The sequence below is a fragment of the Rhinolophus sinicus genome, chromosome 16 (genome assembly GCF_057876585.1).
Source record: "Rhinolophus sinicus isolate RSI-liver-muscle chromosome 16, RSI-T2T, whole genome shotgun sequence".
NCBI classification, from domain to species: domain Eukaryota; kingdom Metazoa; phylum Chordata; class Mammalia; order Chiroptera; family Rhinolophidae; genus Rhinolophus; species Rhinolophus sinicus.
Genome location: NC_142516.1, coordinates 180,575,001 through 180,598,200, shown reverse-complemented (window position 1 = coordinate 180,598,200; position 23,200 = coordinate 180,575,001).

Sequence of the window (23,200 nt, the reverse complement as noted above, 5' to 3'; positions counted from 1 at the left end):
CAATAATGGTGCCCTCCTTGCACATTATCAGCCTCATGAGTAGGCAGGGGAATAGACAATCCTCTTGCAAAGGCACAGGGATAGACCCTTAAGTAGAAGCACATTAACTTTATCAGCTTGTTATGGGCTAAACAGTATTCCCTCCAAATCCATATGTTCATTCATTCATCCTAAACCCCAGGGCCACAGATTGTGGCTGTATTTGAAGACAGCGATCTTTGAAGAGGTGATTAAGTTGAAATGGAGCATTTGGAATGGGCCCTATTCCAAAATGACTGGTGTTCCTGTAGGAACAGGAAATTTGGCCACATAGAAAGACCAGTCACATGTGCATGCACAGAGATGACCAGGTGAAGACACAGTGAGAAGGTGTCCATTTGCAAGCCAATGAGAGGTCCATTTGGAGTGAGACCTCTGAAAAGAAACTGATCTTGTTGATATCTGATCTCAGACTTCCAGTCTCAAGAACTGTGAGAAAATAAATGTTGTTTAAGTCAGCCAGTTTGTAGTATTTTGGTATGGCAGTCCCAGCAAAGTGATACACTGCCTTTTTAAATTTATAAATATACATTATGAGCAATCCATTGCTTTGGGCCTTTTGATTTTTATGATTGATTTATTGTTTCAAATGCACTTGTCAGTGTTTCATCTTCACTGGAATAACTAGTTCAGAAGCAGGAAAAATTAAGAAGTTACCTTTGTGTATTAGCACCATATGTAGCACGAAGCTTCCAGGAGTCCTGACAAGAACACGTAATATGCTTCCAAGGGTACACAGTATGCTGCTATAGCTGAGAGTTTGTTTTGGGGGATATAGCAATAAGTCTAGTCACCCTGCCTATCTCAGATCGTTAGAATAAATCCATCTTGCCTCAGAGTTCTGGTGGTCCCACTCCCTGACAGAAGTCTGGTGCTCCCAATTCAATCTGAAATATCATTTCTGTATATTTCCTAACCTAATCCAACCCTCCATCCCTTCCTGTTCTTTCCATACCTCTTACTACTTTATGATCAACAAATTTGCCTGTATTTGCACCATTTTGTATTGTTTTTACTATCTTTGCTTTTATGGAAAATGAGCTGTCAATTGAACAATAGTTTCCCCTACACCTTCGTCAATCTGAAACTATTTTGTTGTCGTACCAGTACTATGAGGCTAAAATGACTATCTTGGCTTACAATGGCCACTTCTTGATCTCTACTGTCCTAAAAAATATCAACAACAATAACAAAAAAACATAATAGTAAAATATCCTCTTTCCCTATATATTACACACGGTCAACCATTCTCACCTCTTCTTACCTACCTTCTACTGTTTACTTCTTGGTCACTTCCTTGGCACTCACTAAATAATTTAAATACTTGTTCACCATTCTTCTCTTCTCCAACTTTTATCGTTTTCAGTGATATCATGATCCACATAGGTAACATTTTATCAGTTAGAACTCTCATTTCTCTACTAGTCTTTCTTTACTTTCTTGAACTAGCCAAGTACATTTCTACATCAGAGACTTTGTACCTATTTCCTAATCTTAATCATCTCCCACATAAAATTTTTTCAATGCTAGCTTTAGCTTAGGAAATAAAGATTCTATATCATGTCTTTTCCGTGATCACAAAATGGGAGGGAGGGACGAAGGAAGGGAAGGAGGAAAAACAGGATGGAGTGGGAGAATTAGGGTAAAGAAAAATTAATATAAAAGTGAAGTATAGAGCAGGAAAGAAAATATAACCTAAACCACATTTTCCAATCCTCCTCTAAATATAACACATTTAGGCATGTTATTTTGAATTCCCATCTCTTTACTCTCTACTTTTAAAAAATTAAACAACTTTGGCCATACCCTAGATAAAACTCATTTTTAAAAATAAGACTACCCAACTATTGCCTCAGGAAAAAATATTTATATTAGCTACTGAAATATATAATTTTGAGAACTTGCAAAATGTGCATATGGAACAGAGAATGAAAGAATGTCACCAAAAATTGGTATCTGCCACTTTTAGTCAGAAGACAAAGTTTGAAGGGAAGAGTATATCTAGAATTCATTGAAGTGACAGGGTAAGGATAACATCATGAACCATTTCCAAAGAATTAAAGCACCAATTTTCATTTTTTGTTATGAATATATTGGCATGTTATGCTTCATAATTAGATCACATGTGAGGCCATACCAGGAACCAAAGATAATTCCAGAAGTTGATTAGAAAATGTACCTTTCAGCCATCTTGCTTTCAGCTTATCTGAACCTGACACTTGCAGCCGTTTGCCATGCATATTGAGGCATTGAAATGACTTTCATTAAAACGCAGTTAGTGTTGTCAGTTTGTTTCCAAAACTTGGTCTTGGCTAAAAGGGACATTTCTTGCTGAATATCAACCAACCAATTCCAGATGGTTTATATATGCTTTATTTGAATATTCAGTTTCCGGTTTTCAACTGGAAAATTCTTATGGAAGAGACTCCTTACTACAACAGATAATGGAAATATCATACAACAAAATAGATGAATAAAACCCACAGAAATCCCATTTAAATCACAGCATTTTTTCCCCAGTAACATAAAATATTTCTTTTTAAAGTCTTAGATTGCAGATGGTAGATTTTTCAATCATAAATGCTCCTGTTTCGGATGGCACTATCAAAATATCACGGTACTCCACAACAAGTTCATTTATCTGGAATTTTCCTTATTCTTTACACTCTGTTTACTCACTTGAGTACAAATATAATATTTCCTGGTTTGCAAATATTTTGAAGAATACCTTTTGTCCATGTGTATATCATAATAACATAATTAATGGGAAACGGAATCCTTTTGGGGGCTTAATAATTTGCCAGTTTTCTTCTCACTATATTATCACTGCCATAATTATTCATCTAACTTTATCTTCCAAACTCCCTCTGTTAAAATAAATAAATAAATAAAACAAAATAAAAAGTGTTTTTTTAATTGTATTATAGTGTTTGGGGAGTAATGAAAAAAAAGGTAGGAAGAAAGTATTATTCTCCTGAGCAGGTACCTTATAAGATTATTAGGGTAGAATTTTTATTAATGGAATTTTTTATTACTATAATTTTTATTTATTGTATTTTATACCATGAATACAATAATCTATATGGTATCAGGCAGCACAAAGAAACCATAAACATATAGGAGCTCAAAAACATTAATTGCTTGGCATAAAATAAAAATAAGATGCCACATACACACACATACAAATTCACACACATTGATTGGTTAAAGCTTGATAGCAAGTGAAAATAAGTGAGAACATAAAAATAAAAGCTATAGGCAACAAATGTAGCAGAAGGGAATCAGACAGGAAGGATAATAGCTGCTATAAAGTATGAGGGAAATAAAATTAATGATGAGTTTTTAGTAGCCAAGATACTGAACTAATATTTTAAACTTGTCTTGAAGGGAAAAAATGGGAGAAAAATCTAGACGTTTAGAGAGTAATGGCGAACAGGCTAATTGCAGCTTTAAAAACCTACATAGAGTACACCTAGAATTGAATATGTAAAATTATAGAGTTCAGGTATAATTTGTAATAAAGTAATAAAATAATTATAAGCCCCTTAGAATGTCTTCGAAAATCACATAGCACAAGGAGAAATATAGACTTAGCTTCAGAGAAGCTAAGAAACTAAACCCAGGAAATTATGGCTCTGCTAAGTCTAGTCCCAATATATACCTCAATAATATAAAAATGTATTTAACAGAAAATAATACAAACACTACAAAGAAATAGGAGATTTCTTTGTAGAAAAAATATATAAATATTGTCCTTTGAAGCAAAACTCCCTACTATATGCTGATAACAATAACAGATACACAAACATACAAGAATCATTTTAAACAGAAAGCCATAGATAGCGAAAATCTAAAAAGGAAAAAGTTATTTTATGCCTGATATTCATCGCAGCAATATTTATAATAGCCAAGATATGAAGCAACCTAAGTTCCCATCAGTAGAAAACTAAGTAAAGAAGAGATGGTACATATATACGATGGAATATTACTCAGCCATATAAAATAATTAAATCTTACATTTGCAAGAACATGGATGAACCTAGAAGGGATGATGCTAAGTGAAATAAGTCAGGCAGAGAAAGGCAAATACCATATGATTTCACTTACATTTGGAATCTATAAAACAAAATAATCAAAACAGAAACAGATTCATAGATACGAAGAACAAACTAATGGCTGCCAGATAGGAAAGGGGTTGGGGAGCAGGGTAAAAAAGGAGAAGGGATTAAGAAATACAAAAATGGTAGTTGCAAAATAGTTATGGGGATGCAAAGTACAACATTGGGAATAGATTCAATAATATTGTAATAACTATGAATAGCGCCAGGTAGGTACTAGACTTATCAGAGGATCAGTTTGTAAATTATGTAAATGTCTAACCCTATTCTATACAACTGAAAATAATATAAAATAATACTGAATGTCAACTGTAATTCAAAAAAAAAAAATTTAAAGCATAAGAAAGCTAAAGTGGCTACATTAGCATTAGAAAAAGTAGACTTCCAAAAAAAAAAATTGTACCAGATATAAATAAAGCAATTTCATATTGACAAAATTATAACCTTTTGTCACAATACTTAAACTGTGAAATACATATACAAGCAATAATATAGATTTCAGATAAAGGGAAAAAAGAGAGAATTAAAGGGAGAGCTAAACACATCCACAAACACATGCAGAGTTTTGCATTACACTGTCAGTAACTGAAAATAAAAGTGAACAAACAAATCTAAAATGATGTATATAATTTGACAACACAAATAACCAAGGCGATGTAGTATATATGTATACACACACACTCCAACATGTGTTATTCCCTAAAGACATTGAGAGAAGATGTTATTCTATTGAAAAATACTGTTCACATAAATTAAAAATGAATGACTAAGTACAGATATGAGCAGAATTAAAGCTTTGGTGACAGGAATGTGAGGTGGTTGCTTCTTATAGACTATTCTCTGAAGAAGGAGAGGTCATCTGCTGAGAATCACACAGATAGAAGACTGTAGAGAACAGAAAAGTTTGACTATAGAAACTAGACAAAACAAATGTAATAATAAAATTTTCAGCAGTATTGAGGTCCAGCTGAGGTCAGTGACTATGAATTTATATTGCTAACAATCTTTGAGGTATGTGATTTTTCTCCAGTTGTTTTAGCTGCCCAGTAGGAGGCTTGAGAAGGCTGATAGTGAATCAGTCACAAAATAAAAGTTAGAAAGTCATTCATTTATTCAGATAAATAGACCCCTTTTTTTCTTTTTTTTCCTTTTTTTGGTTAAAATTATCTAGGAAGTATTTACTTCATACTGACTTGATGCTGCTAGGGGTGAGTGAGCATAAAATGAGCAGGGATTAAAATTGGCAGAGCTTGGGACAAATGAATTTTAAAAAGGTTAAGATATGTTTGGAAATCTAATCATGATTTCAGGTTACCCTAGAAAAACCTCGCTTTAAAAAAGAAGAGTTACTATGTAAATCAGGAGGGACAGATTCTAATCCTGACACTGTTACTAGTGACCTTTGTGCATTAAGACCCCAACCCTTCTGAACATCAGTTCCATCATCTATCAACTGAAATGATCCGATTAACAGACTTTCCATCTCTCCCACTGCAGATCTAGTAGGGCAAATGATTCTAGCTGAAAGCTCCCAAATGACCACCAAATACAAACTCTGCTAAAATTACGCAGGTTAGTATTTTTATATGAGAACACAGAATGGAATATAGACAATGTTGCATTTTTTAATAGCAACCTCAAGAGCCATTAAGCTAGAGAATTTAGAACACATTCTCTTTGTCTTCATTTCCTACACTAAGACAACTTGGAAATTAGATTTTATTGGTCAGCAGAGAATATAGCTGGCTGCACTCATTATTGTAAATAAAATGAAGACAGACAGTTAACATTTGCTGTATGATTTCTTTATCTGAAATAGAAATGTTATTGTTATGCAGTTAAGAATATATTCAGTAGGAATGCATTTAGGAAGTAACACATCTGATATCATCACTACCAAAATCCATAGTAACCCCCTTTGTTTCTTCCATATACTACAATTAAATCACAATAAGATATAACAGAAAAGACATGTAGGCTGAAATATTCTAATTATTTAAAAAGGCATATAGCCTAATCTATGTGTTTTCAGGTAAGGTGAAAATAATGTATTAGTTTAAGGAAAAAACCTTCTGAAACAAGTGATATTAGGACTTGATCTTCTTTGATTTTTTTTTTTTTTTTAAATAGGAGTTAAGAAACATGGTATCAAAAGATGGGAGATGGTAAAATTAAAAACACTTCTCAAGCTCACCAACAGCTGGCACAAGGGTTAATGTTGAACCTCCTTCCTACTAAAGAATATAATACACACACGCGCGCACACACACACACACACACACACACATATGTTATACTCATATGTGCATATATACATACCATGTTTCCTCGAAAATAAGACCTAGCCAGACCATCAGTGCTAATGCGTCTTTGGGAGCAAAAATTAATATAAGATCCGGTCTGATTTTGCTATAATATAAGACTGGGTCATACAATATAATATACTATAATATAACATAATATTGTATAATATAATACAATACTGGGTCAATATAATATAATATAATATAATATAATATAATATAATATAAAGTCTGGTTCTTATAGAAATTTTTGCTCCAAGAGACACATTAGAGCTAATGGTCTGGCTAGGTCTTATTTTCGGGAAACACGGTATGTATTTAATCTACATCCACACATATGCACATGTATGTTTGCACAATTAATATATCTGATTAATTGTATTTCTTTCCAGGAACAGGATTATATTTCCTACCCCTAACCTTTCACTGGATAGTGCCATCAACTAATTTTGACTAATGAATTGGGGACAGAAATGGCATGAGTCTTCTGGCCAACCCATTCAATTGCTAGTGTAAGACCACTCTCTCCATGGTATTCCTGGAAACACATATTAAGATGGAGCCATGCCATGGAAGTGGACTCCTTGGCAAATAATTCAGACCTATAGAGGCTTTCATAGGATCAAGGAAAAAGTGCAAAACGATAAACATAAAACCCTACCCCCATCCCATTAAAAAGGAGAATTAAGACTTTTGTCCTGTTAGCTACTAAGAATTTGTATTTACACAAAACAAATGACCTATGCTGACTGATATAATAGCCATCATAAGTGTCTGCACCTTTAAGTATATTGAGAGCCCTACCGATACTATAGTTGAGACATAGCTCAACAGTGTGGTTTTAAGTAGCCAAAGAATGCTACATTTTCTAAAATAATATTTGCTCTTGTGTTTATAAACATGACATCATGTGTGCATTATTTATGGAAAAGTTATAATAGTCATGATTCTGATCACCTGGTAGATCATTTTGATCCTTCAAATTTATGATTATGTGTTTAACAAAGTGGTAGGTCTTACTTTGCTTTTGTTTCTCAATCACGGCAAATTCAATTTGTTTAAGTTTTAAATGCATTGTTCTTATTGTTGTTTTCCTCATTCCTTTTTATATAAAATAAATCACACAGTGCCATTTCATAATCAGAAGTTTGTTAGTTGTCATTTTTTATATGTATTTGTTTTTTTGTTTTAGATTTCTCAGAGATATTTGTTCAAATTCCGGATGTCATATTTAATAAATCCATTTATTCTGGTCTTCATTTATATTGAAGTTAAACTCTGAGTAAAAGAATTTAGACTGTTTCAATTAGTATGCCACGGGCTGATGCACCTTAGAATGTGGAGATTCTCGTGTTTGTCAGTGTAACATAGTAGGACAGTACAGCATAAAAATTCTATGCGCTTAATGCCTCATCAAAGGTTCTGACCAATTTTGAAAAGGCTGCTCTTCCATAAACATATGGTTGTATGTGAACTCATCTGAGATCTCCAAACAAATGTCTGCCCTGCAGTCATTTTACCATAGATTAGAAGATGTGCAAATGCTAATCCAGATTTGAGCTAGATAACATGCGTGAGGTTTTGTTTGTTTGTTTGTTTGTTTGTTTCAGTAAAATTGGATCAATTAACTAACCTCCTTTTTTGAAAGTCAGTTTCAGGAAACCACAGCTGCTTGAATATCACAGGCTTGACTCTCCATTACAACATCTTAGTTCTTCTAATTTTAATAATTTACAAAAGGAAAAAAAAAAGTTACACTTTATTTTTGCCACATTCTGAAATTCTAACTTTGTAGAAAATATGACTGCAAGTAGTCTTTTATTCAAGCATAAAAGACACATATTTTGTTAGGAAACACCATTTTTGAGTTACTAGTAGCTAACTGGAGAGGCAGAAGTTCTGTTAATTTATTAGCAACATTTCTTTAAAATTTTGTTTCAACAGAATATCAAGTATTTAATTTCAGTGTCTCGTGTTGATTAATTATTTAAATTATCTTAGGTTATTATCAGTCTTATGGTATAAAATCAACCACAATTAAAATATATATTTATTTTATTCCACAAGTAATTATGAATACCTAAAAATGTGCCAGTACCTTTCATTGTCACCCTTAACTGTTATAGCTTAAATAAAAGAAAAAAAATAGACGGGTTACTTACATTTCAAGGTCAGGTTACCAGATTGATGATTTCCACCGCAGTGACAGCAAATACTGATGATGCATCTAGAAGACTTTTTTGAAAAAGATTTTGACTTTCTCTGTCATACACAAAGTTCCCATAACTTTATAAAGCAAACACACTTTTCATAGTGAAATTTCCTAATGTTGGAGATGATGAAAAGATTTCAGAGACTCTATCACTTTACTTCTATTTGAATCTTTATAACTTTCATAAGAAGCTTCCTTTGTTTAAATCTTCTGGATTGCCTTATTTCACCTAATATACTATTATACTACCCCAAACCAATGTACAATTATATTCAAGTATGGCTAGTGCTTATTTCTATTTTTTTTATGAATGACCCAGATAACAAAACTGATGTACATGCTTTCCTCGAATTCCATTTTATTTTTAATTTGACTCTTATTTATTAATCATATGAAAACAGAAAAAATACTTTTGACTCCCTTTAGCATTTTAAACAGAGACAGAAATCCTGGGGGTGATTCATTTTCTTATCTTTTGAAATTGTGTGGTTCCATAGGGATGACACAAAATTGATGATGCTAATTTTTCCAATAACTGGGACCAATAGGATAGCGAATTTAAAGAGACAAGGTGCACAAATATGGCGGATTATTCCTGTCATCTTCTCTGAGAATTTGTCTATATTATGAACACAAGTATACCCAATTCTTACATGTATTATTAGGAAACTTCAGAAAAATCTTGAATGTGGTAGAAGAGAGAGTACAAGGGAAAGTACCAGTTTATTTTTAATATATATTTTAAAAATTTCAAAGTATTGTAAAACCCATTATTTCATTTGTTTCTCAGAACAATCATGAGAAATTGGCCAGATACATATAACATTTCTTTTCTAAATATAATAAAAACAGTCACAATAGGGTGAATTGAATTGTTGTCTTGTAAGTGGCAGGGATTGGTTTAGAAAAAAGACTCTTTTTATAGCAATTTCAGGAGTTTTTCCATATCCATCAGTGTCTTCATAAAAAAGACTATCTAAGTGGACCATAATTTATTTCATATGAATCCATTCATTCAGTTAATAAAGGTTATGGGAAATGTTGGAGATGCATAATTTGCAACAAAAGAAAATAAACATATTTCTTCATACTTTTATTTTTTATCCTTTATATTCTGCATAACTATATAGTTAAAAACTACCATTATCTTGTATGTAAGTGAATTAAGCAATTAATGAGTTGATCAATAAGGATTTTATCAAGTGTCTACTATATATTATACAGAACTACATGCCATGGTGATTAAGAAAGAAGGGCTTTATAAAAACCTCATTAAAAATGAATTTGTATATTTGTTAGTGTATAAAAAATATAACAAATTTTTTACTAAAAAAAAATAAAGGAATCTTAATGTAAACAGCCACTGTTGTGTAGTCCTATCACTGAATGCTATAGAAATTCTGATAAAGAAAAGCAACTTTCTCTGGTGGGTAGTTGATGATGGACTCCCAAAATTTGGGCAGAAATGTGGGAAGTAAGTTAGCGTGAGAATATCAAGAGCATAGATATGCAATTTTTAAATGTCATGTGATTCTTTGACTTGTGAGGATGTAATATAATTCTTTCGTTGGGAAAATTCATGAAGATACATTAGAAAAAGTGAACTTGGACTGGTTATGAAAGCATTTTGCATATCAGTCAAAAGAGTCATATTTCTTACTCTAACACATGAAGAAATGATATTTAAGACCTCTTCAAAATATATATTATTCTAAATATTTAATTTAATATTTCATGTCGATAAATTGGGTTTAGTGTAATTTTGTCTTCTCTGTTACCATAGACCTTGATGCATGATAAATGTGCAATAAATCATAATTGAATAAAGAAAAGTATGAATTTGAAAGACAAAGAACATCAAAGTATTAAAGTTGATGCATGTGTTGTGCTTAGATAATTTACCTAAGCACAGAATGAGGGAACTACATTTTAGAAAAAATCAAAAGAGGCAACTGTTTCAACACATATTTTAAAAATGAGGAATACTCAGAAAAGTGAAATGACTTCCAGAAGATCACACACACACACACACACACACACACACACACACAAAAGAAAAAAGAAATCCCTTTCTAAATTTGAATTTTCCTGAAAAAAATCAGAAAGATTTTTTTCAAAACCTGAATTTTTAAAACCAGGATTTTGTATACTATCAAACAATGTTTAAAAGGTGCTAAACATTTGATGCCTTTAAAAGTATTTCAATTTCATTATTTTATATATTCAGGATATCTGAATAGGTATCAGGCATAACTGTAAATACATAAATAGTAAAATCATGTATTTGCAAATTACGTCCATAAACAATTTAATACAACATACATGACAATATAGACATATCTATTTACACATATACATGTATGTATGTATACACACACATGCACACACACACACACACACACACACACACACATACACACACACACGATGCCCAAAATTGTACACACATTTTAAGAAAGGAAAAAACTGTATTAAAATTGTAATACTCAATATATACCAATAACAAAAGATGAATACAAGTGATGTTTGACTTCTGCAATTACAAGAGGTGCTCAAAGTGGTTCCATCAGCATAATTTTAATACAGTTAAAATTTCTTTCTTAAAATGTGTATACATTTTGGGCACTTTTTTGGGGGGGCACCCTTGGTATGTAAACACACAAACTTACAATTGAAAAATTAACATACTTCATAATTATTCCATTTATTTTGAAAATTCTATTTTAGTAACAATGCATTGTGCAAGCTTATGGGTGAGAAAAAGGTAAAATCTCTCCCGTAATACCTAACTTTACCATCAGGGAGTGAGTGGCACTGGGGAGAATTTGATTTATTATAATATCTCAATATCAGTGAGAGGCAGAGAAACAATAAACCTCTGGCAAATACACCTTGTTCTCAAGAAGAAAATGAACTGATTTTGTTCTTTCACCAGGGCTGTTTGTGCTAGATATGGCTAATGGTCACAGCTGGTCTGATCTGATCTTTTCCTATTTTAGTTGAGAAATAGCCTTTCACACTTAGGGCAGTTCACGCCTATTTAGCTCGAAAAATGAAATGTCCTTCATTTGTCATCAAACTGGAGTCACCTTCCTTTTATATTGATAAAAATCTCCTTATAAAGAAAACTTGGTAAAAAGTTCCATATTCAGAGGGTCAAATAATAGCCTTTATTAATACACACAGCAAAAAGTGAGGTGTAGATATGGTAATTTCATTATTTTTCACTATTAAGTTAACTTCCATCTTTTATTTTCACAACACAGAATACTCAACAGTTTGTACTAAATTTTTATTGCAATAAAGTTGTTTTGATATGCCCTATATCAAAAATGGTTTTAATTTTTTTTATAATCTTCTATTAGACTATTAATTCAAACTTATTCTTGGACTATGAATTGGAATGGCCCATGCAAAACAATTGAGGGTATTCCTAACAAAGGTAAAATACACAGAACAAGGTTGTGGCTCTGGAAACCGAGTAATTAGATGTGTGGTCAGACATTGGATTTCTACTATATTAAATCCAGATAATATTGCTGGATTTAAGAAAAAGCAAAGACTGAAATAAAATAATATTGAATTCCCACTAACTTCTTTGTGCCTGAGTAGGGGGAAAAAAGCCGTTTTTCCTTAATATTCTAACGAGAATTACAACCACATCAGGACTAGCTATTTCTTTGAGTCACTGACTGCTCTATGGTGCTTGCAACTACTAAGAAACTAATTGCAGGAAGACATCCTGAAGGCGGAACTGAGATCACCTGACAGCTCTGAATCAGCAAGTGTTGAGGAATGGCTTGCACTGGGACAAAAAGACATGTTTATTTTTTCTAGTTAGAGGTAAACACACTGAAAAAATAGAAGAGTTTAAGAAAGCCACATTTTTCAAGATTTCTCTGACACCTCATTTGTAATTGCTTAACCTGAGTAAACTTGCAGTATTCTTTCAGTCCACCTTGTTTAATTGTTTCCAAATCAAACCATAATAATGAATATTATATATGCATTGTCACATATATATACATATATATATGACTATATGTGTATATATATGTGTGTGTGTGACTATATTAAAAATAGTTAAAATTGAAAATTTTGTTATGAATATTTTACCACAAAAAACTTTTTGGAAAAAAATAATGTTTTGGGCACTTTAAAATTATGTTTAGTGTTCAAATGAGTTATACATGAAAAAAAGAATAGCCATTTATTTTATGAAATTCTTGTAAAAGTATTGAAATCAAATATTGAAATGCACATTATTTAAAAATACCCAGTGATGTTACTATGAAGATTTTGCTCAGGCAAAATTATTGATTTTTTTAAGATTACAGTTATACATTATTTTCTTTCAAGGTTCTGAGCTATGCATTTCTCTTAAGTTTGTTTAATGCAGTTTATATTTCATGATCATAACAGCCTCAGATTTTTAAAACATGTAATTTAGTTCTCACCAGGAACACATGAAATGAAATATAAATGCATTCTATACTGGCAAACAAAACTCTGAATACCGTGTTTCTTCGAAAATAAGACCTAGCGAACCATCAGCCCTAAATGTGTCTTTTGGTGCAAAAATTAATATAAGACCCAGTATTATGTCATATTATTATATTATATATTATATTATATTACATTACATTACATTACATTACATTACATTACATTATATTATATTATATTAATATATTATATAAGACCCGGTCTTATATTAATTTTTGCTCCAAAAGACACATTAGAGCTTATGGTCTGGCTAGGTCTTATTTTCGGGGAGATACAGTATTGAGTCACATATACTGATATTTCCAGGTGCCACAGCACAATGCTCACTTGTTTAATTTTCAGTTTACAGACATTAATAAATTATCTTTTTCCAAACAGTCCATCCCATTGATACAAGCATGTCTCTAATGAGTTTTCCTCATAAACTTTAGTTTGTATTTCCACATGTTCCACCTCAGCTGATTATCTCCTTATCTTTTTAAAACATAGTTCTTTGATTCCTTTACTCTTTCATATATTAAGTATTCTTCCATTAAGTATCCTTATTTTATAATATTTCTTAAAATTGTATTCAAATCAGTTCATTCCTTCCTTGAGATCTTTAATGACAAAGCTGCCTCTCTGGACCTTGTATCAGGAAGTTAATGCTCATTGTGATGTTTATCATAAACATTTTCTTATGGTGTTTTATTTGATAATCCATTACTATAGAATGAACATGGGTTTATGTTGTACATGAATCTACATCCATGAGTTCATATTGTACAAAAGTTACATAATACATTAGAAACACTTTTCTAAAATCAAAACAAGTGTTACCCTTCTTAATACTGATAATTAGTTTAATTTACAAAGGAATTTTGCTTTTAAACATACTTCATTTATTATACATGACTCATTTGCTCTGTTAGGGATTGAATTAAATACATATTTATAACCTACAGCATATCTTGTTTCTTTTATCTAACAAGGCACTGCTTTTACTTAGCTCCTGAATGAGCATGTATTGTGAAGCACACTTAGTGTCATAGATATTTTGGTGTGGAATTTGGATATAGAGTAGACAGACCTTGATTCCTGTGCTGCATTATCATACCTGAACAATAATAATTTATCATCTATTATTATGACTAGCTATGACTTTTTCATACTAACTATGATTCAGAGTAAATATTCAGAAATTGACAGCCATTTTTACTTTCCATGATTTTGACAAAAAGATATCCCGGAGTAACTAATAATTTCACATATTTTTCCTATCTATATTTTTTGTTTTGTTTTATTTATCTCTACTTAAGACTGCCATAACTCATAAGAGAAGGGAAAGTATATTAAATGACACACCATGAAATGAAATGCAAGATTCTCAAAGCTGAATAAAAAAAGTAGCGATATGTATCCTGTTAAATTTGGTACTTATTTTATACTCAGAATATGGTCCATGTTGGTGAATGTTCTATATGCAGTTGATAAAAATGTGTATTCTCCTGTTGTTGGATAAAGTATGTTATGACGGTTTGGTCAAGTTGATTGATTAATCATTTTTTAGGTCTTCTGTTTTCTTACTGAGCTTTTGTAGATGTGTTCTATATTTTATTAAAAGGAGAGCTAAAGTTTAGTCTATAATTGTGGAGTTATCTATTTATTTAAATTTTACAAAAATTTGTTTAATTGTATATTGAAACTCTCTTCTTAAATGCACACATATTAGACTTGTATATCTCATTGGGGAATTGTCTCATTTATCATCATGTAATGCCACTTTTTATCCCTGGTAATATTCCTTGTTTTGATGTCTACTTTGACAATTATTCTATATTTTAGCTAGTGGTCCACCCTTTTACTTTTAACCTATGTTGTTATATTTGAGGTGAGTTTCTGGTAGACAGCACAGAGTTGGGTCTTGTATTTTCACCCAGATGAAAGTCTCTTTTAATTGGTATTTCAGAACATTTATATTTCATATAATTGCTGCTAAGTTTGGGTTAAAATAGAACATTGTTCTAGCTGTTTCCTATTTATCCTATCTGTTCTTGTTTCTTTTTCCCTCTCTATCTGCCTTCTTCGGGATTAATTTATCATATATTATGATCCCATTTATCTCCATGTTGACTTCTTGTTTATACCTCTTGCTCATGGGAATTTAGATAGGGTAGGATTAGGAAATATATACTGTTTAAAAGATAAAAATAACTAGGTCCTGCAAATTTTCCACAGTTTTTTTTTCAAGGAAAGAGATATATATATATATATATATATATATATATATATATATATATATATATATATAGCATTTTTATTTCCAAACCAGTTAAAAACTAGGGAAATTTGAGAGTAATTCAAAGGGGGAAAATGATATGAAAATGAGTAATGTAATATGTTATATATAAAAAGCAAGCAATTTTTTTTTTTCTTGAAGGGACAAGAAAGTAAATATTTTAGTTTTTTCAGGCCATTTAAGGTTGTGTACATTGTTCTTTATGGGGTTTTTTTGCTGTTGTTGTGTTGTTCTGGGTGTTTGTTTATTTTGGTTTTTTTGCAACTCTTTTGAAACGTAAAAATCATTTCAGTTCATGGGCTCTTAGAGCTAAGTGTGCTAAGTCCTATTCTACAGCATCCTCTATACTGTATAATTCATGAATGTAAGTACTGTGAGTGACAGCTGGGCATGATACAGATCAAGCAAGTTGGAAAGAACTCTATCTATGCTAATAAATAGGACCCCTATTAATACAATGGAAATGAGTGTATGGGCTTGAAATAGGACACACAATTTTTATTTGAGCTGTAAACTATCAAGTCTCTGTGGGGACAATTAGAGCCAGCCCCAATATTCTCACCATGAGTTAGACACCCCGATTTTACATATGGAGTGATATCTTGAGCAAAAAAACCCTTTTACCATCTCCCTTCAAGAATTCACTTCAAAGCATCTTAGTTTTTTATTTGTTTGCTTTTTGTCATCCTTAAAGAGTGACCAACTGATGGAGAGTAATCACGGATGATGGTGATAGCTTAGACTGATGCTGCCTCTACATGCTTCTTAAACTTGCTAGAAGGCTGACTAATTGTCAGAAATGATACTATCTTGGCATTCTGTGATGGAAATAACTGATACATGGCTATGGAACTTGAAAAAAAAATGTATGAGATGGAACTAAGAAAACTAAAACTTTTATTTAAAAAATATTTTAAAAAAAATTATATATATACATACACTGGCCATTTAGGGGTGGCCGGTTAGCTCAGTTGGTTAGAGCATGATGCTAATAACACTAAGGTACTAAGGTTGCTCATTTGATCCCCGTATGGGTCGCTGTGAGCTGCACCCTCCTTAAAAAAAAAAAAAAAAAAAAAAAAAAAGATAGAAAATAAAAAGAAAGAAAAGAAATGTCAGGCAGAGAAAGACAAACAGTATTACATGATTTCACTTATATGTGTAATCTTTAAAAACAAAACAGATGAACAAACAAAGCAGAAACAGACTAAAAACTTTTATAAAAACAGGAAGACCATACCCAAGAATTTCCCCCAAATTGTGATGAAAATTAATATAAATTTTACTTAGTCACTGGATGTTTCAACAAGAAAAGTGTGTGCCTTCAGCAGTTTATAAAGCAAGTCCAGTCCTTGCTGTATTATTTTCCTTTATTTCAAAAATCACTAGAGAGTAAGAAAAATAGAGATATAATAATAATGGTGACTATTAAAATAGTCTGAATTCTTCATAACATGTATCAATTTACTGACTTGCATATTACCTGAATTCCATATCACTTGCCACTTCCAAATGCATATTTAGACTAAGGTGAAGCATAAATCAATCTAGAATTCAACGCATTCACTCTTTTCATTGAACTACATGAAAAGGTAAATTAAGAATCTATTAATATCAAAGTGGAATTTGTAATGGTGAAAAGCCCATGGGATTTGTCTTAAAATTGGTATTACAGCAATGAAGTCAGGTGTCAAGTATTCAACCAATGGCTTCAGATATAAAAACACGCATTATCTTGGAATAGAGCAAGCTTTCATTAACTGACCCTTAGATTAATAAATCCTTCAAAAATGTATGCAAGAAACATTGTCCACAAATTTATTGAAAATATTTTTTTTAATGAAGTTTATTGTTTGGATATTTCACCAATAGTGTTGACTCAACATTCCTGAGTGTGAATATTTTGTGGAGTTGAGAAAACTGTTCTGGGTTGCCTAATTATCCTTTTTTTCCTTTCTTTTTTAAGTTTGGGTTTCATGTTTTCAGAATTTGGAGTAACATTTTCTAAAACATCCTTATGATATACATCAGAATTTTTGTCTGTAAACTACTAAGAAAGAATGAGAGACACAGAAAAGTTAAGGGGTTTGCCCTTACAGCCTAACAGTTAAGGAAAGATGAATCTAGAATGTAGATCTCTATTTTTAAATCTAGAGGGTTATCTGTTGGGGAATGTTGCATAATTTCCATCACTTTATTGAAATTATGTATGCATAAGAACACAAAAATGTAGTCCCACCAGAATTAATGTAAAAAACATCATCTTTATTCAAAATGTGTGAAATAATGGGAAATTTAAGTTTCCTAGCATGACACCATTTGCTTTTTGGCTGTAAAAAAATAACAACTACATGTTCGAGTAGTTATAAATAGTGATTATTATTGCTTGGTTTGGATGATGATATGCATGGGTTTGTTTTTTTTGTTTTTTTCTATTGAGGGACTGATTTATGAGTGTTAAAAACCTAGTTTGCGTTAAGTTGGGGTTTTTTTACATTTATTTTAATTATTGTAATTGAATTATTTTAAAAAAACACTATATTCTTAATGCCAAAAAATGTCTAGGAGTCGTTACTTGAATGATTTGTCATCTTGCATCTCTTTTGCGGTACATTCCAAACAAGTCTTGCATACACAACTCTTGTTTCATCAACTGCTTCTTAAAATCATAAAGCCAGTTGTGCATTTAAGCTGTAGAATGAACCTCAGGACATGCCCATCTGTCTAAACAAACAAGCGCATATCCAACTCTGTTACTGGGACAGATTGTTCTTTAAACTGAGGCGACCGATGTGAATGTTTAACAAATTATGAATTACTGAAAAGCACACAGCTTAATATATTGTGTATTCCTATAATTATATTTTTGAAACATATTATTGACTTTGGAATATTTTTAGTATGATTATCAAAATGGCATTCACATTAAAGTGTTTCCAGATTTACATCAGTAACTACAACCATGAAGAAATGCATTAAAAAGGCAATTGAACAAGCAGAAATAAAAACTCCATTACATGACTCTTTTAAAGATATGTACCTATCCCTAGTGAATTAAAACAAATTTAGAGTACATTAATTCCACTTTAACTAAAATCTGTGTATCAAAATAGAGTAGCAAGCAATTCTCAATAAAGGTTGGCCATGACATTTAAAAAAATAGAATAGCAAGTGTACTGTTATATCTAACTCAATTAAATATGGTGATCATTCATTTATTCTTAAAGATTTTTACCTCTTAGCTCATGCTACTACAAAAAACCTACAAGTTGTATATATTAAATTTTAAAACACAGCTTATATTTACAATAGTGCCGAATAAGAGAAATGATGTTTTCTAAATGATCTGAAGTCAGTTAAAGGGTTTTCGTCAACTGAAAGGAACATATGTCTTTCACTGGTATAGGGTGAAAAAGCACATGTTAGATGTGAGCAGAGTTAATGTGCACTAAGGGAGAAAAACGTTCTAAGTGGAAGTTAAATAATTTGCCCTCTGTTTTCTCTATTGGGGTGAAGGGGAGCTTTCCTCACTACTAATTTCCTTTTGAAAAGTAAAGGTCAGCCTTTGAATGAAAAGGAAAAGAAAATTGTTAACAACTGTTTACAAGGTACAAATGAGAGTAGAAATTGGAGGGAACAGGTATGCTAATGAAATAGCAGAAAGTAGTCCAAAAAGAATTGTGAGCATACGAAGTATTTTTTCTTCCTTAATCTTCAGAAAGGTGGTTCATACAATTAGAGGTAATCATTTCTGTTCATAGAGTGATGCACAAAGACTCGGAATGTATTTCAGTCACAGCAGGCAATTTAGCCACACTTTTGAAAATTATCCTATTTCTTTGCCTGTGCAATTTTGTGCACTCAAAATCTTAATTATGACCTAAAACCTTGTATCTCAAACAATAGTGTTGGTACTCTTGTGCCAGCTTCTCCCATTCAATAGTATGATTGTGGGATCTATTCATATTGTAGATGATAATTTAAAGTATTAATTCTATACTCTCCGTATTATAAGTGTGGAAGCAATATTAGCTCTCCCCTCTTTCCCTTTTTCTCTTTCGATATCCTTCTCCTCTTCCCATTACTTTCTCTCGTAGAGAGCCATGTTCCCCTTTTTCTAGGTTTATAGTTGTGTTGGTGAAAAATATGCCCCAGTTAATCAGTTGGCTGATTTGTAAAAATGAATCCATGGAAAATATATTTTTAAAGTTGCTCATCAGAAAATTATTTTCTATACAATCACTTCACTAAGATAGAAATCTCTACGTTGTTTTCACTAAGTATTCTGAAACTATGGTTACTTTGTTTTATTCTGTTTTCCTGCGGGTATTAAAGTGTTTTGTTTATTTCTAATCCTTCCTGTATACTTTTTCTTTCACTCTGGGAGGATTTAGAATCTTTAAATTACTCCTGGTGTTCTGAATATTCATTGACATACGCATTGAGCCGGGTCTGTCTTTTATTTCATTCTCCGAGTCTCTTCTAGACCTTTCTCTCTTGAGAGAATTATCTACAGTCCAAAAATTTCCTTGTATCATTATTTAAGTATTTTCATATTCATTCTATGTATTCTCTCTTTCAGAAAGTACTGTTAGTTGAATGTCATGCTTCATAAATTCATCTGTTTCTTTCTTTTCTATGTCTCAAATGTCCTACTTTTCAATGATTTCATCAATTTAATTTTCCAACTCTTTGATTAAATTATATATTGAGACAGTGTTTTTATTTTCTTTTATTCAATGGGATTTTTTTTAATCTGTCATTTTATGTTATAGATGCAATAGCTTTTCACTCTGAGGACATTAATTAAAGTTTACATTTTTGACACCATTTTACTGAATTTACTGTCTTCTTTTCCTCTCTCTACTACTATTTTTGTTTTGTTTTAGTTGGCTTCTTTCTTTCCTGATGGAGGCTTTCAACAAATTCTACTAATTCCTTTTTGTCATTGCATATATAAAAGTTACGTACTAAAAAGACGACTGAATTTTTTGTAAGGACAGATTGCTTATTTTGTGGAATTAATATAGAAGGTGAGGGAGCGAGAATGTTTGTGGAGTCATCCTACGTCAGGATCCGCAGGCTTTCTCTCTAAGACTAATTTTTTCCAGAAAAAAAATCCTCTAAATGACTGAATAGTGAAAATCAGTCCTGAAGAGTTCTCACCATTCATTGAGTTAATTTTTATTTAATATGTTGCTTTTTCTCTCATAGCTTAATTCTGTCATTTACTGTGCCTAAGCTCCTGGTTCAAAGATTTTTGCTTAAATTTCTCCAGTTTTCATATTTCCTGATTGTTAGGATGCACTGGACAGAGAAGAACTCAGGGTCTCCAAATTGTAGCTTTCTGGAGACCCAATTTCTCCTACACCCTGTGATCAACGCCTGACTTTTGTTGCCTATTCTCACCCTTATCCTCCACAGACCTCATGCTACCACTTTCTGTATGTTCCAGGAGTTCCTCAGGGAACATGGTCTCGTTTCTAAATGGGATTTCCCTCTGCAGGCAGCAAGCATTTCTCTGTATTCACGGTGATAGTTAGCACTCTGTCCACTTCCAACTATGGTGCTTTAACATTGCAGTCTTTCCTAGTTTCATCAAACACAGATTTTTCTGTATTTTTTCCTCTTTGTTTTCAATGATTTTTCAAATGGAGAGAAAACACATTCTTTACATTGACATCTTAAAATTGTTCAGATTGATTTTTTATCAAATACTTTTGATATTATGTTTGATATTTTCTGATATTTACAGGAATATTTTTATACTTAAGTCTTCTTTTTGTTTCTTCCTATCAAATTTATATTGCCAAGATTATGTAGGTATTTGATGGCTGTTAAGAGAATGACAAAAAAACTTAAACAGGTATTGTAAAATAAGTGTATTATTCCTTTAAGCTTCTTACATAAACTTCTAACATCTGAATACTGATGTATGCATGGATTTCTAAATTTTTATCCCTTTGTCTAACTGATAGCATTCATTGCATTTTACATGAAAGCACATTAATAAAAAGTCAAAATTACTAGTGAGTACAGTGATAATGGGTTAGCCACTTAAATTGCACCCCATGTCCCACTGGCCAGCACAGTTATAAACATCTAGTAGCTATTACAGATTAAAAGCACTGGGCTCAAAAACCCATGAAATAAACATAAGAATATTGGCTGATTGCATTCATGCAGAATTTTTACATCTGAATTTATTGTATTGAATTAGATATTTAAAAACTTGTTTTGGAAACACGACGCAAGGATTGAAATTTTAGGTAAATTTTCAAAACCTCTTATTAGTTGTATTTTCTCCACCTTTGTGTTTTGTCCAGTTCTTTGTATTATGGGTCAGATTGCGTATTTCCTGAATTCAGATGGTAGAAGCACCCCTTGAACTCACCTTTGTGTGTGTATATATATATATATATATATATATATATATATATATATATATATATATAATTCTGTTGGATATTGCCATATTGCCAATCATTTATATTGTTCTGTATTTCATTAATCTTCTTAATATGCACAATCAACATATTTTACTTTTTAATATGTATCTGATCGCAATTGGGAGCCTTACACAGAAAGAGAAAGAAAATATACACACATTCTAAAATGTTCTGGGTAATTCTACTCTCATCTTGTGTAACAACTTTTTCCAAAACTAACCACTTAAAAAAAAAAAAAAGAAAAGAAAAAAGTAGCACTTTTGTTCAGTTGTTTCAGAAGAGTGACAAGAATTTGATGTTAAACAAGCTTGTTATTTAAATGTATCCTTTGTTTCCTAACCTACCCAGTTAAAAATTCTTCTAAAAATCCTATCATTTTACCAAAATATTCATACTGATGAACTAGATAAAATGCATTTTAATAAATATTTACATTAGAGTCAAGTTTTGTATATTTTGAATCATTTTACATCATTATATAGCAAAACCAAGATACTGAGGACAGCCTTTTATGTATTTAACAATTTGAAACACTCAATAACTGTTAGGTAAATATTTCACTGAGTATTTCTGAATTCTCAATTTTCTGAACTCTTTTTCAGGACGTAATTCTTAAAATGCAACAACCTTAATTATTAGATTTGGATTTCTATTTGGAAACACTGCCATAACTATATTTCCCTATGTAATATATTTTAAGAAGATCCATATAATCAAAATGGTATATAAGCATTTTCCTTATCAAGATATAATTGAATTATAATCCTATGTTTATGTTGCATTTAAAAGTCCAGTCTTCTTTAGGGATACAGTCTCATTGGGGATGTAACCATTGAGTCAGGGTAATTAAAAGAATCTGTCACGATGAGTAAAATCATTATTGTATAGATAGATAGACTATATATTTTGACGTTGAATAAACAATGCTCCTGGACACGGGGCAGGAAAATAATTCCACTAACCAATTCTTTATACTTAAGGTCATACTGAAAATGTTTATACATCTGAAGAACAGCTTAATATTGCAATTCAATTCATTTCAAAATTTGAACCCAAAGCAAATTTTTATAGTTCAATTATTGAAAAAACATAAAGGAGTTAGTAGCAAAAATGCTGATGCATCCATAACTAGACTCCTGCAAATAGGCTAGGCTATAATAAAGAACAGTTTTATTAAGTACTTAATTAATTGCCACATTAAAATAATAGAAGCCCAACTCATAAAAATGACTTATGAGAAGGTAGGGTTCTTTTGCTGTGTTAACTGAAAATGTAAGCTATACAAACCATTTAAT